Here is a 17718-nt window from a genome sequence, read left to right as displayed (position 1 = left end):
CTTCTCCTTTCACCGTGTTGTGTTCGGAAATTCCTGTGACTGACAGCCGCTTTCCTGCGACGCAGCAATTCCTCGCGCCGCTCTTCTCAGTCCGGATGACAACGAAGTCGAGCGCGGTGATCTGGGCTGACTTCTATTTATAGTTCAGCCCTGGGCGTTGCCGGTCACGTTTTACCAAGCATGACTGCAACGCGTACTCATGTTCTTTAGGGCACGACCAAAAACACATGTTGTTTAAATATTTCAATTACTCATGGCCCTTGTACCAAAAGAAAAATGCTAAGGAAAACATGAACATAAATGCTCAATCTTATAAAACAATGATGCCAAAGATCTAGGTACTTCTGAGGAAGAAATGTACCATGTTGTATGACATACTGATGAAAATTACATGCCACCAAAGGGATTTACTTGATTGAAACTTTTACCTGATGTCAGCAGGCAAAGAAAACAAGACACTAAGTTAGTAGTAGTGTGTTGATTCCTGACACAAGGCACTGAGGGGGGGGCTGCTGGTCCCTCTTGGTGGGGGATCTTTCGAAGAGCCACGTCTTGAAGTCCTTCTTGAATTAGGTCAGCAGCGACACTGATTGCCTGAGGTGAAGGGGCAGGGTGTTGACAGTGAGGTAGGATAAAGAACTTCCTCCGGTTCTGGTCTTGTGGATCGTGGCGACAGAGGCTAGGATGAGTTGGGCAGAACACAGTTTTCTGGCGGGTACATGGAATGCGAGGCGGTGGTTCAGATATGCTGGCCCTTCATCATGAAGAGCTTTGTAGGCATGTGTAAGGAGCTTGTGTAAGGAGCTTGAAGGCGATTTTATTGTTGACTGGGAGCCAGTGGAGTTGTCTGAGGTGTTGCGTAATGTGGCTGCAGTGGGGGATGTCGAAGAACAGCCTGGCTGCGGCGTTTTGAACATTCTGTAGTTTCTTAAGCTGTTTCTGGGTGATGCCTGCTTAGAGTGCATTGCCATAGTCTGCTGGCGATGAGTGTGTGTGGGTGACCGTCTTTCTGGATTCTGTGGGGATCCAACGGAATGTCTTTTGGAGCAGGAGGAGCGTGTGGAAGCAGGCTGAGGAAACTGCCTTGATTTGGCGGTTCAGTGTGAGCAATGAGTCCAGTATGATGCAAAGGTTGCATGCGTGGCCCGTTGGGTGTGAGGGGATCCCAGAGTAGCTAGCCACCAGCAACTGTCCCAGGCTGAAGGGGTGGGTCCCAAGTTCACAGCTACTTTTAGAGAACCTGAGACCCCGCCCTCATCAAAGGTTCCAGAGCTACTGGGTAATGACACTCACGGTTGTCTGCGACTATGATCTGGTGAAACATATTTGGGGTGACCTGCTCTGAAGACACTAAGTGACACCTCACACAATACTGACTTCATGTGTCCCACAGAGGCTACACTCTTTGCCCATTGATGGTGACCCACTGCCTACACTTGAATGCATTTGAAGGCATGTTCATGTTTGGCACTATCTCTTATCCCCCAGGGACACTAGGATAACCTATGCCCTCTCCCCCAAGCTAACTGGGGCCACCTCCTTCCCAACCAATACACTTGTCAACCCAGGTGTCTGCCCACAGCAGGGGGAGGCTGTGCCCTCTTGGGACATTTAGTGTCTCTCTTGAAGTGCACTCAGTACACTGGGGGACAAACCTCCCTCTCTGCTTATCATAGAACCCCTTACTCTTTGGGTCAGACTGGGGCTGGTTACCGTTCCTTTGGAGTTTATTTTGGGGGCTTTAGAAAGCTCCTTATGTTTAAGCTTTTCTCTCACCTCTTTCTTCTGATGGGATCCCTGACCGCCTTCTGGCGAGCCCCTCTGAGGACTAAGTGATGTTTTGGACACTCTGGTGCTGACCCAGAGATGTCCTCTTCCTTAGCAAGCTCCCTGGGGTAAGTTAGCTTACGAACAACCAAGTGCTGATGAAGCTCTGTAAACAGGTATTGAGCATGTGTTCTCTCAAGATTAGATTGTACAGCCCAACATAATCATCCACTTTGGTGCCCTGCAACCAACCACTCAGTGCCTTACTGGAAAAATGAAGGAACTCCACCCAAGACTTGTTTGGCAGTTTCTGACGATCCCTAAATCTCTTTTTTTTTTAAACATATTTTATTGAATTGTGGTGTAACAAAAGTTCTTATACTGTCATCCTCTTAGGTTACAAGGCGAACATTGCATAGATATTTGTTGTTGAATCACATCCAGCTTTTCTAAGTAACCCAGTTAAATTCTTGCTATCTTCATATTGGCTATGTTCATTCAAATCTCCCCCAACATTCCCCAACTCCCCCCCCCCCCGCACTGCAGGCCAACGCAAGCCTTGCCTTCTATTATTTGTCGCTTTTCCCTATTAATCCTTAGTGGGCTGTGTAGTCTTCACGAACATCCCTAAATCTCATGCTGTATTTCTCGTGGGTGAGTACAAACTTGGCAACAAGGCTGGCTTTCATGAGGGCATACTTCATCTGGTCTTCAGTCTCTAGTGTCAGCAAGGTGTCCCTCCCCACTGCAGGCATATGGTACCAGAGACTTGCCCTCCAATACTCTTCTGAGGTCCTGTGCATCCTTATGGCTACCTCATAGGCTGAGAACCACATAGCTAGGCACTAGGTCCTTAGGGATGTGGACATTTTTGTCTCCATTGGACACTGTAGTATAGCTGCATCCATTGCTACTGGAATGTTCCTGCCAGGCTCTGATTTCTAGCTCTCTGAGACTATGCTCATGGGTCAATGTCCTCTCCTCCAGGGCCAGTTTCTTTTACTCAAGAACTAGCTCTTTTTCCATTTTTAGTTTTGCCATCTGTAGCTGAAACTCACTCGCAGCTTTCCTGTTGGCCAGCTCCTCTGGGGACAGGCCTTGGGAAGAGACAACGCTCGCTGCCCTGGTAGGGAGCTCCATTCCTATGGACAAGTTGTCCTCCCCCTATGGGGTTAACAGCTCAGGACCTGTGCTCAGGTCCTCCTTATGTTCCACCATACCCGTATCTTCATCCTGCTCCTCCTCTGTTTCCCCCTTTGTCTCACTGTCTGCTATACCTAGTCATGTGACCCAGGATACAGGATGCAGGCACCAAATAGTTGAGCCAAAAAAATGACAGCTTACGAGAAGCCAACAAGGGTGCTTCAGTGTGCACCCATCTGTCGCACTGAGTAACTAAAGAATTTTTTCTTCTTGAAAGTACTCCTCTTCATCACAAATGTATCCAGCTTACGAGAAGCCCCATTTTCAGAATTGTTACTTAGTATCCAACTTTACCATGAAGGAGGGTTTTTATTACAATTCTTTAGAGACCAACTAAACATTGCTACTTGCTCCCAATTTAAGTTATCACTTATTAAATACCAATGTTATTCTTATGGAGAGGCAGACCTTGCAGTAGTAAAAAATGTATATAAGAGTTTTTACTACCATGACATGTAAATGTTAAAAGTTCATAGCCCACTTTTTACATATATTGCACCCTGTACTTTGAGCTGTTTAGGATCTGCTCTAGTGGTGACTTATATATGTATTAAAAAAGAAGGTTTAGGCCTGGCAAACGTTTAGTATGCCAGGCCAAAATAGCAGTTTTAAGACTGCACACACAGGATGCAATAACAGGCCTGATTTAAAGGAATACTTAAGCGGGTGCCACATTCAATGCCGCAGACCGCCTAGTAGCCTTTAATTTACAGGTCCTGGGTACATGCAGCCTCATTTTACTAGGCCAATTAGGTGTAAGACATTTTCACCGTTTTTAAAGGAGAGAGCACTGTTGCACTGGTTAGCAGGGTTACTGTGCAGAGTCCTAAGGCCACCAAAAACGAATTCAGCAAAAACAGGAGCAGTAAGACAAAAGGTTTGGGGGAAGACCACCCTAAGGCAGACAGGTCTAATAATAATCTAAAATAATGTTCTTGAATATTTTCACAAAGTGTGGCAGCCTAAAATTATTAGAAATGCTTTCAGATAAGAAAATGTTCTTTTGTGCTTTTACTGCAAAATATCATATAACTTCTTTTTTTAACTAGATAATTATGATGTGAACCTAATTCCACAACTTTATATATTCTAAAACCAAATTCTGGACCTAGCAATCTGAGTACATAAATTGGGCTCAAAAGTGGAAGAACATTGTCATAATGCCTGTAAGATGGCTCAGTGAGTTGAACACTTTGCAACTGTTGTGATGTGCAGGGCATGATTTTGAATTCTGACAAGGCCACTCATTCTTAACATGTTGGTAAATATAGTACTATTACAGTGGGTAACAATAACATCTGTTATTCACAGTGCCTAGAAATGGCAAACGAGTCGTATGAAGTGCTATGTGAAATCAAGTTTTTAATATAAAAATGTATCCTGATAGTAATCTTCCATTGCATAGTACACAATTTCATTCATATTTGTAATAGCTGAACATTTGTGATCAAATTAATTTTCCTAGAACAGTATACCTTATTTTTTTTATTTATTTTTTTTAAACAAAAGTGGTATTGCTGATGCTCGTTGTTACTCCTGGTACTGGTTGCCTGAGCAGAATTACTTCAACACCGGCTCAATATTTGAGATTGGCAGTTATGGCGGTACGCATATTGCTGTGTAGCATTCATAATTCAAATTAGTCACATCATGCATTAGATAGGCGTATATACATATTTTTGACTAGCAAAAGTCTACTACGACTGGCACTTTGGGAATTGTGAAGTAGTAGATGAAGTCGTAAAGGTCCTATCAAACCATGGTAATTTGTGAAGAATAATAGTGACCTGGCTCTTATGGAAGTAAGAAACTAAGATAACTCTCTTGCAGATCCTTGCAATTCCAATGGGGCACTTGTTTACTAAAGTTAGAAATATGTATTTGTGAGGTCTAATGCTTACCAATTAGAGGCATATCGCTCATATAATATCTAAGCTTGTTTAGTAATACAGCCATAGTTCGACCCTCCCGATGGGACTTATTTACAAGCACCTTTCGCAGCCGGTACGTCACTTTTCCCATATTAAAAGTGACGCACCGGCAGCGCAAGGGGCTTGTAAATATGCCCCTAAAGGACTTATTTACAAGCCCCTTGCGCCACTTTTGCGTCATTTTTAACATGAGAAAAGTGACGTACGGGTGGCGCAAGGGGCTTGTAAATCTGCCCCTATGTTTTTTGTTTGCTGATGACACTGGCCATGTCAGGATTCATGCAAGATGGCACTTCCGGGCCTTAATATTTGCCAGGCAAGGAGTTGCCTGGTGTCATTGGCTTTCCAACTTTTGCTATAGTTTGCATCTCGCACTATAGTTGATTTCTTCCCTCTCAGTCCCTTAGTTCCTCTTAGTCCCGCTCAAGCTTTGTCCTTTTGGTTGTGCTGTCTCTTGTCCACCTTGTTAGTAGACCCTTACCGGTCAGTGTTCAGCAGAGCCCGAGGGCCTTCGCCCTGCTTGGCCCAGCTTGTCAGAGCACCACCCAGGGCTGGAACCAGTAAGCCTTGTTTCATTCCTTATTTGTTCTTCGTTACTGAGCTGGCATTATCTACAAACTGACAAATACAAAGGAGAGTGGGCTCCAATCCAGAATTTATCTCACACCCCCTCCCATGTGCCCCCTACCTGCTTGCTAGTATCTCCTCAGAGAAAAAAAATGTGCCAGCAAACGTGGGCGTAGGTGCGAAGAAGGTGTATGGTAAACCAGTGTTGTTCTCCATGTGTTTTCCCTTTGTATGTTCTTGTGCTTGTTGAGGGTATATGGGTTCACCTGCCCTTGTGATTTATGTGTCATGTAACAGTGCTCTGTCCCTGGAGGTTTAGCCAAGAACAGTTGAGTGAGAAGGTTCTTGGGTTAAGCTGAAGAAACATTATTAACCCTGCTAGGTAGTTAATACTTGTGACTAGTCATACTAAGTATCTAGACAGATCTGGTGTGTACCTGTCTGTGCCCAGACCCTTACAACCCTTGCAACCTACGTTGTTACTGAGTGTTTTGACCACACAACTTTATGTGCATCCAAATCGGTGCAGCTTCCTTGCTGGCCAGAAAACCAGACCAAACACTACAATTTGGTATTTTAAAATACATTATATAACAACATGAGGACAAAACAAATGTCATAATTCTTGACAATAATCATAAATTCTCAGCCATCTGGTTTACATATCTTTTTCACATAGTTGTTCGGAGCATAAAATTAATGTGCCCACGGAGACCACAGTCATTACACATACTCGGACAGGATTTTGGAAAGGATGTGAAAATGGAAAGTAAAGTAGCTTCTTAAGTGGGAAATAACAAGTTGTAAAAAAAAAAAGTAGAATTGCTCAAAAGAGTGTTATAATTTTTAACAATTGTGTAACTGAAGCACTCACTCACTATAGTTCAGGAGGGGGATTCTGTGGCTTGATTGGTTTGCTTCACAGTATCAGCGTGCAGCGCCCCTACACCACCAACACATTGGACAGGCAGATGACCACCCCATATTTTATGGGGTTCCATAAGATCTCAAGCAACGGGCATCAATGCCACAGCTGACTCAGGTTTGGTTGAGGATGAGAAGACACAACTCAAACATATTTCACATCCACAACGGTTTGGGCAACAACAGGTCACAATACCCACCCAGACAGACAAGCTTACGTTCATCCCACACCAATCCTATTCTTCCAGCCAAGGACAGTCTATGGACATACCCAATGGAGCCCACCACCCTGCAGGCAGAGCCACAACCACAGATTACATCTTCACCAAAGTAATAAAAGCCTTGTTACATCACAGCACATTATATTATATATCTATAATAAAGAAATCTCAAAACACTTACCAAAACAGAAACAATTAACCTGTTTCTGAATGCCCCAGCGGAAGCCCATATGATTTGCATTCTGTCACTTACTTTCTAAAGGTGGCAGATAGTTCCCTTGCAAACTTGATGCTTTGGAACTGAAACGACTTTCAGGTAATACTAAAGTGAGGGTGTTCAAAGAACTGTGTCTCTGTTCTGGTCCACTGCCCTTTGGTCTCTGCACTGTGCCAAGATGCAATTCACTTTGTCTAGTTACTGTAAAATAAAGGGGCAGATTTACGAGGACCTGCGCATCCTTGCATATTAGCAGGGATGCGCTAGTAAAGATGCGACAATGCGACGCACCGTGGCGCAAGGATAGCCAGATACATGTCGCATCTTCTGCCGTAAGGGCAGTGCATTGCTGGAGTTGTGTCGCAAGCGCGACGCAACTCCAGCAATTCTCAGGGGCGCCCTATACCTAACATGCTGCGTCACTCCTTATGCCTGCTTTAAACAGGTGTAAGGTTTTGACGCAGCATGGACGTAAAAGTGACTCCGTGAAATCTTGTTGATTTCACTGGTGAAATCTTGTTGATTTCACTGCGTCACTTTTACAGGGCTTCCTTGCGACGAAACGCCCACCCTGCATACATTATACCTGATGCAGGTATAATGTTGCACGGGGCTTTGCAACGTGTCGCATCTCACTAGATGCGTCACGTTGTTAATCAGTCGCGTGGTGGCATTGTTTATGACGCCGCTGCATCACAGAAGTGATACAACGGTGTTGTAAACATGTTGCAATGGGCTTGTAAATCTGTCCCAAAGTTTCTATGGATGGACAGAAGACACAGGTAATCTCCCTCCATCCTACTTCTCCCCGATAAGTCTGGGGCAGCTCTGAGGGCTTGATAGGCTGTGTGATTCTCAGCCATTTCAGCCTAGTAAGCTGCGGTCAGGGAACAGTCGACATCTGTTTCTTAAAGGCTCATGCATAATTTGATGCTGCAGAATTAATGCTGTTGAATACTCGGCAAATCCTGAAGTACTGAAAGCTAAATTTTCGAGTCTATATAATTAGAAACATGAATTTTAAAATTATATTTTAATACATGTATTTAGGGTGGAGAACCACGCAAATCCTTCTGTAGGGTGCTGGACATTCCCACTGCACTCAGGCGTTACTATATGGGCTGGTATAGAACACTTTCAGGGCTGTTTTTACTTCAGTTGTTCGGATAAAGTGGAGGAGCTCAAGACCAGGTCAAAAGAGATTAGACCAGCAAACATAGACGTATTCACAGCAAGATGGCCGAGCGGTGCAATCTTTGCCTCAGTGTCACATTAATATAGGGAGCCAGAGCAACATTAAGCAGCAGGATGTGAAGTGAGCTAAATGAAACACTAAAGAGCGGATTTGACTTCATTTCTTATCTAAGCTGCTTGTGCAAGTCAGTAGCAGCCCTAAAGTTTCAAATCCATCCTCACAGGGTTGAATACAAAGCATTAATAAAGCCACTGGGTCCCTGCTCTAAAAGGCAGAGCTATTGGCACCATCTCGTTTGGAATGCAGCAGAGAGGCCGTGGTTGCAAACCTTTCCAACCGCATGGCGTAATCAGCCTTATGGATAACAAAAGACTCTCCTGGAAAATCTTGAACTCCTACCAAGGAAAGAAACATGCCTCTATAATGGAAAGTGCACAGAAACCCACTTAGGGATAAAGACTGCTCGTAACTCGGACTACCAGTCCCATGCAAATTCGGACTACTAGTCCCATGATGCCACTGAAAATATAAATGCACTAAGCAGAAACCAACTGATGGTAATTAATCAATTAAATAAAGGCGGTTATAAAAGAGGAGCGTCTCTGGCACCTACCTTTTGCAAGCCTATGAATAAGATGTCTTGTCACATCAAAACGCGTCAGGCAGTATAATTTACTCAGGACTACGAGGAGAGTCATGGAGAGAAGACCGGATGGTCAGCTGTTTACTGAGTGCCCTCCCAAAGCTTTCGTGGCATTTGGTGATATATATATATATATATATATATATATATTACACAGTCCTGTCATCCCCATACGGGGAGCTGCATGTCAGCAGCTCCCCATGTGGAAAAGCAATGCCGGCTCCTGCAGGAGGCGTGGAGCTGGCGGGACTGTGGGGGCATTGGAGCTTCCCCGACGGTCCCCAACGAAGTGGCCAGGCCCCGGGGGATTGGGTCCCCGGGGCCAGGAGTGGCCTGGGAGGGGGGCGACGTGGCCCCCCTCCCCATTAAAATAAAAAAAGTTTTAAAAAAGGCATGCCGGCCCCGGGGGATAGGGTCCCTGGGGCCATAACTGGCCCCCCTCCCAAACATACATTAAAAAAAGGATGGCCAGGCCCCAGGGGATGGGGTCCCGGGGGCCGGAAGTGGCCGGGGAGAGGGGCCACGCGGCCCTCTTCCCGCTTAGATTTTTTTTTTTTTTAAAGGGTCAGGCCCTGGGGATGGGGTCCCCAGGGTCCAAAAAAAGGGAAGGGGGCCACACAGCCCCCTTCTAAAAAAAAAAAAAAAAAAAAGAAGACCAGCCCCTTACCAGCAATACTCTGCAAACGCACCCTGTAGCACGTTTTAAGTTGGGGAATTAATTCCCCTTCAAAACTGGGGGGTCCCTGGGGTCCAACTAGCCCACCAGGTACCTCCAGTATGCACCACAGTGCTGCCTTGCAGAGAGGTGGTTCGAGGCCACACCCCTTTTAACACCTCTCTGCAACGCAGCTCTGTGGCGCTTACTGGAGGTACCTGATGGGCTAGTTGTACCCCAGGGACCCTTAGTTATCAAGGGGATTTAATCCCCCAATTTACAATGCACCAGGGGGTGCGTTTGCACAGTGGTGCAGGGAGGGGTCGTGGCTTTGACAAGTGTGCAAATGCGCCCTGTGGTGCATTTTAAGTTGGGGGATTAAGTCCCCTTCAATCCTAAGGGTCCCTGGGGGCCAACTAGCCCACCAGGTACCTCCAGTAAGCGCCAGGGAGCTGTGTTGCAGAGTGGTGGTCCGAGGCCACTCCCCCTTTTTACACCACTCTGCAACGAAGCTCTGTGGCAATTACTGGAGATAGCTGGTGGGCTAGTTGGCCCCTAAGGACACTCAGGATTCAAAGGGACTTAATCACCCAACTTAAAACGCACCACAGGGAGCGTTTGCACACTTGTCACATCAGGCCCCACCCCCCTCCCTGCACCACTGTGCAAACGCGCCCTGTGGTGTGTTTTATGTTGGGGGATTAATTCCCCTTCAATCCTGAGGGTCCCTGGGGGGCAACTAGTCCACCAGGTACCTTCAGTAACCACCAGGGAGCTGCGTTGCAGAGTCGTGGTCCGAGGCCATGCCCCCTTTTTACACCACTCAGTGATGTCACTGACCATGTCATGAATGATGTCATATGTGATGTCATGAGCAGTGCATTGCGGGTGTGCAAGTTATAGTTAGCTGAACTAACTATAACTTTGGAATTTCTATGGTTTTGTAAGAGTGAAATGTCCGGCTAACTATAATGTCCCTGAAACCTATGGTCTTTTCAGTGAATTTCTAAGGTTTTTTAAATGCTAATTTCTAACTATAACGTACCTGAAACCTATGTTTTTTTCAGTGAATATATATCCTTTTCTGGGCAGAAGCGAAAGAGGCTGCATGAGGAGAAAAGTGTCATATATATATATATATATATATATATATTCACTTAAAAAACCATAGGTATCACACATGTTATAGTTAGGTGGATATTTCACTCGTAAAAAACAAATGAATTCCCCCGTTATAGTTAGTTCAGATAACTATAACTCGCGCGCCCGCAATCCACTGCTCATGACGTCACATATTACATCACTCATGACATGGTCAGTGGCATCACTCATGACATCACTGATGACATCATCCTTGTGATAGAGTGGCGGTCGCGCGAGTTAGAGTTATCTGAACTAACTAGAACGGGGGAATTTCATTGGTTTTTTACGAGTGAAATATCCACCTAACTATAACATGTGTGAAACCTATGGTTTTTTAAGTGAATTTGCAAAGTTTTTTAAATGCTAATTCCTAACTATAACATGTGTGAAACCTATGGTTTTTTCAGTGAGTTTGTACGGTTTTTTAAATGCTAATGTATTTATGTATTATTATTTTTTTTATATATTTATTTCACAATAAACGACGTATTAAAAATGTTTTTTGGGGGGGGGGGGGTTTCACCGTGCTCGCACGGTGCGCGCACTGTGCGCGCACCCACGCGATTTAAAAAAAAAAAAATTAAAACAAACATTCTGCCTTCGGAGTCCTTCAGGGACCCCCTGACAAAGGCTAGGGGGTCAGGAACTCTCTACCCTGCCCCCTCTTCACGTTCGCCACCTTCCTTTTTCACTCTCGCACTGAAAAGAAACAAAATGGCGGCCGACACTTCCTGATTTCGACCGATTCGAACGTTGACTAACATGTAACCACCAATCAGAATTACGCTCGCGCACGTTAGGGTGCTCGCACGGTGCGCGCACGGTGCGCGCTTATAGATATTTATATGCTTTTAAATGCTATTTTCTCAGGAACTACTGAACAGATTGACACCAGACCTGCAAAAGGCACTTCCCTGACCTGAGGATTACCTCTCTGCCAAATTTCAAGTAATTCTGTTCAGCCGTTCGGGCTGTACCTTCGACTAAAGGTCCTATGGAAAAATGCATGGGGAAAATGTGTTTTGGGACCCCCCTTTTTTCTCGGCCCCCGCTTGACGAATCACCCCGAGACTTTCAGGGTAGGAGCTGAATGGAGCGCCCCATTAGTTTTGAAAATTTCGCGAGGATTCGTCAACCGGCGCCAAAGTTATTCAAAGTAGAATTTTCAGATTTCCTATGGAAACTCGGTCCTAACTATAACTATCTACTGGCGACCGCCAGTAGATAATATGTATATATATATATATATATATATATATATATATATATACATATCCCTCTTGTTTGGAAGGGAGAGGGGCCTGGAGTAATAGAGAGTTAGAGGACAAAAAGAGAGTGCATGGGGCGGATAAACAGGAATACGTGAGAGAGCAAGGAAGCCCATGCACTACCATGGAGTGCTCAATACTAAATAAAAAAGATTCCCTTCAAGTGTGCAGTGGAGGGATGCAATTCATCCAATCAGAACAATGTGAACCTGCAATGCTCCTGAGATAAACACAAGATATTCGGTTCAAAAGATACATACCTTCTGTTACATACAACAAAATGCAACAAAGTGCAGTCAGTATAGCACTGTGGTTCCCAAACTGTGCGCCGCGGCACCCTGGTGCGCCGCAAAAATCATCCAGGGGCGCCACGGTCACAGTTACTGAGCAGAGTGCATCATGAATTACACCGGGGTCTAGAGTGCAGGCCCAGTGCATTGTGTCTAGTGACCACTAGGTGGTGCACTTGCTGCCTTTTGACGTCGCACCGGAGAGCAGGAGACATTAAAGCAGGCAATCTTCTCTTCTGCTAAAGCCTGCAAGTGGCGCCTGGACCTCTGGAGTGACGCAGAGCCAGCGTTAAAAGTGACCGTGGAGCTTTCAACAACAGCAACAAAAAGGGGCAGAGAGGAAGAGGAACTCATGACATTTAAAGAGCTGTGTGTGGTTCATTTAAATTCATAGGAGGGAAAGTGCGAGCAGTTGTTACAGATATTTAGCTTAACAAAAGTGAGCAGATGTTTTGATTCCTGGAGTAGAGTACAATGAAGTGAGTATTTCAAGAGTTCATTTTGAAGCCTGCAGTGACCCCTGCAAGAGAAATTGGTGATGTTTAGCTGATGCAGAACAGGGGGGTAAGGGGATAGTCTTTGAAGTGTAAACATGCGTATTTTAAAATATTTTTTCCAGCTTGCCTTTCCGTGTCAATTCTTGCTTGCAGGAAACTGGTTTGGAGGAGAAATATTTTGCAGGAACTGAGAATCTAAGAGAAGTGGGCAGTTATCACAGCATGGAGTTTCTCCTTTCTGCAGGGGTCATCCAGTGAGGTCCAGGATCAGCTAGGACATATAGCTGACATGGTATCTCAAAGCTGGCTCTCTTGTTTTTAAAAGAAAAACCCCCGAAATTTGCAGTACACGGATTTCACATACGATAAGAACATGACTATAATTCATTTTAAAAATCCAGATCTTTTATTACAAATAAAACATAGAACAGAGATGACAAGCTTTTAGTTGTTAGCCTACATGCCAGATTTCTTTTGATACATGAACCAATCAGTTGTTTAACAATGTATGTTCCTCCTGTATTACTGGTACGGATGGCATTTTTGCCCTAATGATACCCGATTTTTCTTTTACATTGGTTGAAAATATATCTATGAAGATGCGTACAAAGTTATTTTTTGATAGGCTACTTATTGACCAAGTGTCCTCCTTACTCGAGTGGTTCACAAGATGTATACAAAATACGATCACATTACATACTGTGTTGCACGTGTCTGGTCAGTATTGACAGCGCATTGCGCCCTCTGCAGTTTTTTCTGATTGTTTTATTAGGGAGTTTGTCTGTTTGAAGATAAATACAAACATACAATTTTTTACAAATGGGTTCTATGTTGTATGACGTTTAGGCTAAGAATGTTTCAGAGTGAGACTGATGTTAAGCTTTAAATCATACAAACATTATTTTCCTTGGAACTTTTTTTTAGAACAAAAAAGAAAATGTTTTGAATGAATGATTCCTGAGGAATCAACTTCATATGCTTCTTTGTTCTACCTAGAGTCCTTAGGTTTGAGGTCAAGTCACGGATTGCATTACCTTCTTTCTACCAGCTCTGAAGCAGTCAGTTTAATTCTGCTGCTGAGCCAACCTTCTCAAGTTCATCAAGCATTCCCAGAATTAGTTCACCCTCATCAGCAAGTATAAATACTACAGCCCTGTTCTCTATTTGTAAAACAAAATGGCTTCAGATTATTAACACTTCCATGGAGGCTCCATGGTCAATTCATTCCCTGACCAAACTGTCTTTTTAAGGACAATTTAGAGGCAACAGCATTTGTCTTCCAGTCCAAGGATTAAACAGCCTTAAGATAAAGTCAGTTTAAGTACACACTTCAGTCATACCACTCCTTTAGTATTCTTTGCAGACCCCAAGGTTGCCCATTACATGTGGATAAACTATTTCATCTTCCTCCTGAGGCCCAATACACAGTGCAACACACAATGAGAACCTGGGATTTCCCTTTCAACCCTCCTTCAGCAAAGTGAGAGAATCACAGTTTACCAGGGAAATGCATTCTTTAGCGACAGGATTTTTAATGTAGATGTTGGTGAGGTACAGGGTTATCACTTAAAGACTATTGTTCCTAAGAATTGAAGAAGACGAGTCAAAGTACTGTAGGGGCGACTAAGCAAAAGTGAAAAAGAGAGTTTACAGTTCAGTGAGTACATAAATGCTAAATAGTAGAGCCTTTTGAGGAACTGTAAGAGGGAGAGGGTTGATATGAGTGGGAATAAAAAGGGACAAAAAAGGCATAGGAAGACTAGGGAAAGTGGAACCAGTGGACATGTTCATCTGAAATGGTGGAGAAACATGTACAGCAGTGGTTCCTAAACTGTGCGCTGCAGCACCCCGGAGTCCCTGGCTGGTTTTGGCTGGGATTAAAATGGAAGGACTATAGAGACCAGGCTTACATACCTCCGCCAAAAAATAGTAATGTAATGGGGAGCCGCGCCTGGAGGCCAATTGGTCAAGGGAGCCGCGGGTCAAAAAACTTTGGGAAGCTTAGCAGCATCATGAATAAATAAAATCCAGAAATGATCAATGATCCTTATAGTGCCAACTCAAGATAATCAATGCTTGGGTGTTTCTTCCAATGTCGGAGCTGGTGGTCCAAGGGCAGTGATGGGGCAATAGAGTTATCAGACAGCTCTATATTGTGCTAAGGTGTAAAATAAATGCACGGAGCCTACACGAAAGATAGTACAGATCTGGAGAAAGGCTAATACATCCCTAGGGTGGAAAAACATTATTACCCAAATGACACCATTGTGAGAGGCTGCAGTCATACAATACCTACAGGACCAGCCAGGATTTGACAAATAGGACATGATGGGAATCTCCAGGGTAGGAGACCGGTGGATGTGAGGGGAGATTATTCTGTGGGCCAAGCTACATCAGGAATATCAAATTAAGTGGACTGGGGTCTATCACTATTTGCAGATATGGCACCCCTGAAGACAGTCCTCCTAAAAGGGGTAGAATTGCCAAAACACTCCGGATTTTATGCAGCAGTTAAAAGGGAAATGGGAGAGTGATGTTGGGAGTTTTGAGGATGGTGAAAGGGGGAGGCCAGTGCATCCCCTATGGAGATAGCTATCAGGACGGGCTTCCACTTGACTCAGTTGCAGATCTTACATGGTTCATACTATGCAAGAACCACTATGGTTCTAATGGGGTGATTGGGAGATGATTAGTGTCTAAGGGGCTGTGGAGACAGGTACATTCTTCCTCATCCTCTGGGAATGCCCACATATACACACATATTGGGTTACATTAATTGATTGTTTGAGGTCAACTTGGGGAGCGGGCATAGAGTTGTCAGCTAAACGATGTGTATTAAATGTATGGGGAGAAACGGATGTCACGAGGGCCACTAGACTGTGGATGACAATGGCCTGATGGTGGCCAAAAGGAACATTGCTAAATGCTCGGGCTCCGCTCAGCCACCAGCCATAGATGCCTGAAAACAAGATCTGGATTGGTGCATGTTAACAGAAAGGGTGGTTTATGAAAGTTGAGGCTGCCCTCAGAAATGGGGGAGCATGTGGGAGGGCTCGAATGCCCAAAGGGCAATATTTGTGACAATGGAAGATCGGGTAATGTTCAAGATTCTAATTCATGATGTGTGGCTTTGGAACATGCTCCTGTAATGGACGTCATTTAAGGATGACCAGGGGTAGCAGCTGTGGCCCCCTGCATGCCCCTTGGGACCCCTGGCATTGCCTTTGCAACCCCTGGCCTCAGAGGTGGCAAGATCAGTGCCAGGAACACAGTCAGCTTGGTCTTATGGACGTCGGTTGGGGCTTGACTCTTTGTTTTCTGTCATTTTTCTATTACACTAATAGTTGAATCATATTACATTTTTCTTATTAGTATAATAAAAACAGAGTACAATTAGCTGGAATATGACCTTCTCTGGTAGTTGTGGTGAGAAAAAAATGCTTTTAAATGTAAGCTGTGTGCATGCTTGCAGGTGAGAGTGTGCTCAAATGAGAGAGTGTGAATGTGTGTTTATGTAAAAAACATGTGTGTGAGTGAAAGTGAAGGTCGAAGGGTGTGTGGTGTCACTTCTGCTACCCCAGGCATTGTTGGAGAATTAACTTCCGTGGCTCTTTGAGGTGATTATGGTGGAGGGGAACAGTGAATGAATGAATGAATGAAACAGGATTTATAGAGCGCCTGGTTACCCATAGGCATCCCCGTGCTAAAACAGTGTGCTGACATTACAAATTGTACCAGTGCTATGACTGCAAAACATTTTGTGTTTCATGTTTCTCATAAAAAGATTTTTTGTAAAAAAAAAAATGGATCCATAAAGTGCATTCTGTGTAACAGCATAGAATGTAAATACAGTCCTATCGAGAAACACCTTCACTCAACAGGTTCCTTAACCTGATTGAGTGATGAATAAAACTGTCAACAGAAATGCATACTGAATTTGATGAAAGTTCTGTTTTTGTAAACAAAGAAAAAGAAAGCCTGTGATATCTAACATTATATATAGGTGATAGGGGGATTAAAAACAGTTTCCTCGGCACCTCGTGAAAATGTCAAAGAAGGATAACATGTATTGTTGACTGGAATGACATATTATCACAAGCATAAAGGGACAGATTCCTCCCCCAGAGCCCCTCTTCCGGAAAGTTTACTAAAACATAAACAATAGTAAGTAAAAACCTCATTAAATAAACATCTGTGATACGCATTGGTTACGCAGCTGAGGTACAGTCCAATCAAATGTGTAGTGGTCATTCGGACGTTGGCACTAACAGTTGATTTATTTGCCTTTTAACAAAATCCTGGCCTCGTCACATTTTACGAAACATCGATCCTTGAAACAGAGACTGCCTGAGTTTGGTTAGAAGAAGGCACCGATAATCCTATGTTATCAAAACCTTCTTTGGCATAGCGCAACCCCATGAATGCTTTCGCAATTGAGTGATGTTTCTTGTTTACTCCGAAAGGCAACCACAGAGCAACCTTACTCAGGCCCTTTAGGTATTTATTTATTTTGCGGATACAATAAACAACATTTTAATGAATGATTTACCGCCTGGATTCTTTGCTTATGAGGTAAGTGACACCTTGCTCAGAGTCACAAATAAGAATAGAGGTGTTTTTGGCACAGAGAAGAGCCCTCGTAAGAGGGCATTCTCCTGCAGGTGTAACCCCTTCACATCATTGCAGGCCCAAACTCCAGCCCCATAACTTGCGAGAGAGATGCATTTGCTTTTAAAAACTCCTATCACCTGTTTGATAGGCATAGGTTTCGGCCCAACTTACAAGAAAACAAAAAAATGGCTCAATTGATCTGACAAACTGGCAGGCTCTCGCCATATAAAAATGCTCCCATTTGAGTGCTCACTCAACAAGAAAGCTCAGATATTGAAAAGATTGTAATTGATTAAGTTGGGTGCCATGTATACTACAAACACAAGAATAGCGAGGAAAGCCACAGACTCAAGAGAAGAGGACTGACATAGATAGCAAACCAAACCATCCAACCATGAGCAAGGGTCTGACCCAAAGTCCAGTGTAAGTAAAAGTTATATCTTGTAAACAATTGGTCTAAAGAATTGGTCTGTCTACGGATAGCAAAAGATAAAGCTGTCTGTAGCCAAGACCTAACACATGAGGCACTAACTCACTTCTTTAACTTTATCCCTCTCTTAAAAGTTATAAAATGCTAATAATATTA

This window comes from Triturus cristatus, chromosome 2_1 (assembly GCF_964204655.1).
Source record: "Triturus cristatus chromosome 2_1, aTriCri1.1, whole genome shotgun sequence".
NCBI classification, from domain to species: Eukaryota; Metazoa; Chordata; class Amphibia; order Caudata; family Salamandridae; genus Triturus; species Triturus cristatus.
Note: the sequence above shows the minus strand (reverse complement) of the source record.